General features: G+C 48.9%; 1 protein-coding gene across 1 annotated transcript in view; it reads left to right on the top strand.

Annotated features, from left to right (window-relative positions):
- Window positions 1-1,729: 1,729 nt before the first annotated feature.
- The window catches only part of KLK6 (kallikrein related peptidase 6), a 37,325-nt gene continuing 36,788 nt past the window's right edge, over window positions 1,730-2,266 (top strand). Inside the window, exon 1 of the mRNA XM_019658169.1 lies at window positions 1,730-1,848. The gene's annotated coding sequence lies outside the window, so the exon portion shown is untranslated. The remainder of the gene's footprint in view (window positions 1,849-2,266) is intronic.

Here is a 2,266-nt window from a genome sequence, read left to right as displayed (position 1 = left end):
TCAAGTTAGAATTGGATTTGGATTTCATGGTTTGGGATCGGATTTGGGATCCGACTTGAGATTTGGACTCAAAGTTGATGTTTTCATATGGAAGATTTTGACTGTGGGAACCAAAAAATCTCCAGACCAGAAAGGACACCTGATGATGTCATGAGATGAAGAGGCCCCATGGAGGGTTAGTTCACCAGTTCAGCGACCTCATCAAAGACATCAGTTATTTCCATCTCTCTGTTTGGCCATCTACAGCGTTTCAGCTAGGTCCACCAGCCACTTCCCTCCATGGTCCCAGGGTTGCCACACGTCCAGAATTTCCACCCACAAGGGACACCACCTAACATGCGAAAAGAGAATTTTTCTAGTGTCTTGCTTTGGAAAAAAGGATTATCTCCCAGAATCGACCGAGTGGTTTCCCCCTCGTTCCTCATTATCCAGAACTGCATTACATGTCCATTTCTAAACCTATCACTGGCAAGCAGTATATGACTCCCATGCTTGGTGCAGTAAAGCTTATTTGTGGCCACCATGAGGATACAAGATTGTCCAAACAAAACTGAGATTCTGATAGAAAGGCAGATGCAGTGAATGCTTGGGTAGGTAACAATAATTTCTATGATGGGTCAAAATATGGGACAGAGGTAGAATTGGATTAGGGCTCAGTACTGAGGCACTATTTGGGCTCATAGCTGAGAAATGAATCACAATTTTGAATCTGATTTAAAAGTACGGGTCAATTCTACTACTAGAAATTTGTCGTCTATCAATAGTAATAATCTGACAATGGTTCCCATCTTGCTCATAGTGAAAAGAAAGTCCTATTGGTCCTCAGGTCCCTACGTCATCTTAGCCTTGTTATATCTCTGACCTCACTGCCTGTTCATGTCTTCTTTGCTCATTCAGCTCCAGTCAAAATGGCTTCCCTGTTAGAACATTCTAAGTTTCCTTTTGCCTATTCACCTGCCTGTTTACTCTGCCTGGAACTCACTGCCTCCAAGTAGCTACATGAATCCATCTACCACTTCCTTCAAGATCTTGTTCAAAGACAAGGCTGTCCACTTTATCTGCTTTTATTCAAAATAGTTCTGGAAGTTCTAGCCACCGCAGTCAGACAAGAAAAAGAAACAAAAGGCATCCACATTGGCAAAGAGGAAGTAAAATTGTCATTATACGCAGATGACATGATACTATATATAGAGGACCCCAAAGNCAATTCCCCAGCACTGTTCCCATCCCCCCAATTTCCCAATAAAAATCTTAAAAAAAAAAATGCAGGGGGAAACTAAAGGAAGATAAGCAGAGAGATTAGAAGATTCGGAGAATAAAGGGGCAAGACAGACACAGAGAAAAAGATGGAGAAAGAAGCAGAGGGATAGAGAGGCACAGGTAGAGACTGAGAGGAACAGATAGAGGAAAAAGAGAGACAGACATGGAGACATCCCGTCATAGCCAGGGAGAGAGACAGACAGGGAGACCTCAGAGGTGGGAAAACTTGAAGGAGCAGGGGTCCAGGAGGGTCAGAAGTCCTGATGTCTGGGGCAGAGGTGGGTGGACAATCAAAAGACAGCAAGAGAGCTGTCAGACAGGGACAAAGAGAAGCTATTGACACAGCCGCCTGTCACCAGCCTGCCTGGAAGAGAGATTGAGAAATGGAGCTGCCAGGAGCATGGCACTGAGGGCTGGGGCGGACAAAGCCTGATTGTTCCAGGGCCCTTTCCCCATAGTGCCTGGGCCTGCGCCCCAGCCCGGGGCAGGGTCGGCTGCCAGTTCGGTGACACATGCTTTCTTGCTCGCTGGCTCACTCTCTCGTGGGGACAAGGAGGTCGTCAGCACCCACAGAGGGACTTCCAGCAGGTGCGTGAATCATCCCAACCCCACTGGACCCATGCAGCCTGGTTCCCAGGGCCCGGGGACCTGCAGGCCCGCGCACCGACAGAGGTGGTGAGGCTCCCGGACGCCAGGGCCACTATTTGCTTACCTGGGAGGTCCACATCTGGGTCCTTAGACACTTTCTTGCTCAAAAACCTAAAAGTCTAGGGACTGAGGAGGCCAAACTCCCATCTTTCCCTCCCTCAGACCCAGGAGTCCAGGCCCCCAGTGCACCTTGGGACTAGTGCTCTCCTCCCTGGGAGCTGGGGTCAGGGGTCATCAGGAACTGATCTGTGGGGGGAGGAAGAATGTGTGTGGGTGGCCTGAGTGAGGAGGAAAAGGGTGGGGCAGCCTCCTGCCTCAGGGACCTGGGGAGCAGGGGTTAAAAGGAAGCACCAGGAAC

Source organism: Hipposideros armiger, unplaced genomic scaffold, assembly GCF_001890085.2.
Source record: "Hipposideros armiger isolate ML-2016 unplaced genomic scaffold, ASM189008v1 scaffold_283, whole genome shotgun sequence".
Lineage (NCBI taxonomy): Eukaryota > Metazoa > Chordata > Mammalia > Chiroptera > Hipposideridae > Hipposideros > Hipposideros armiger.
Note: the sequence above shows the minus strand (reverse complement) of the source record. Positions and strands in the feature narration are given on the sequence as shown.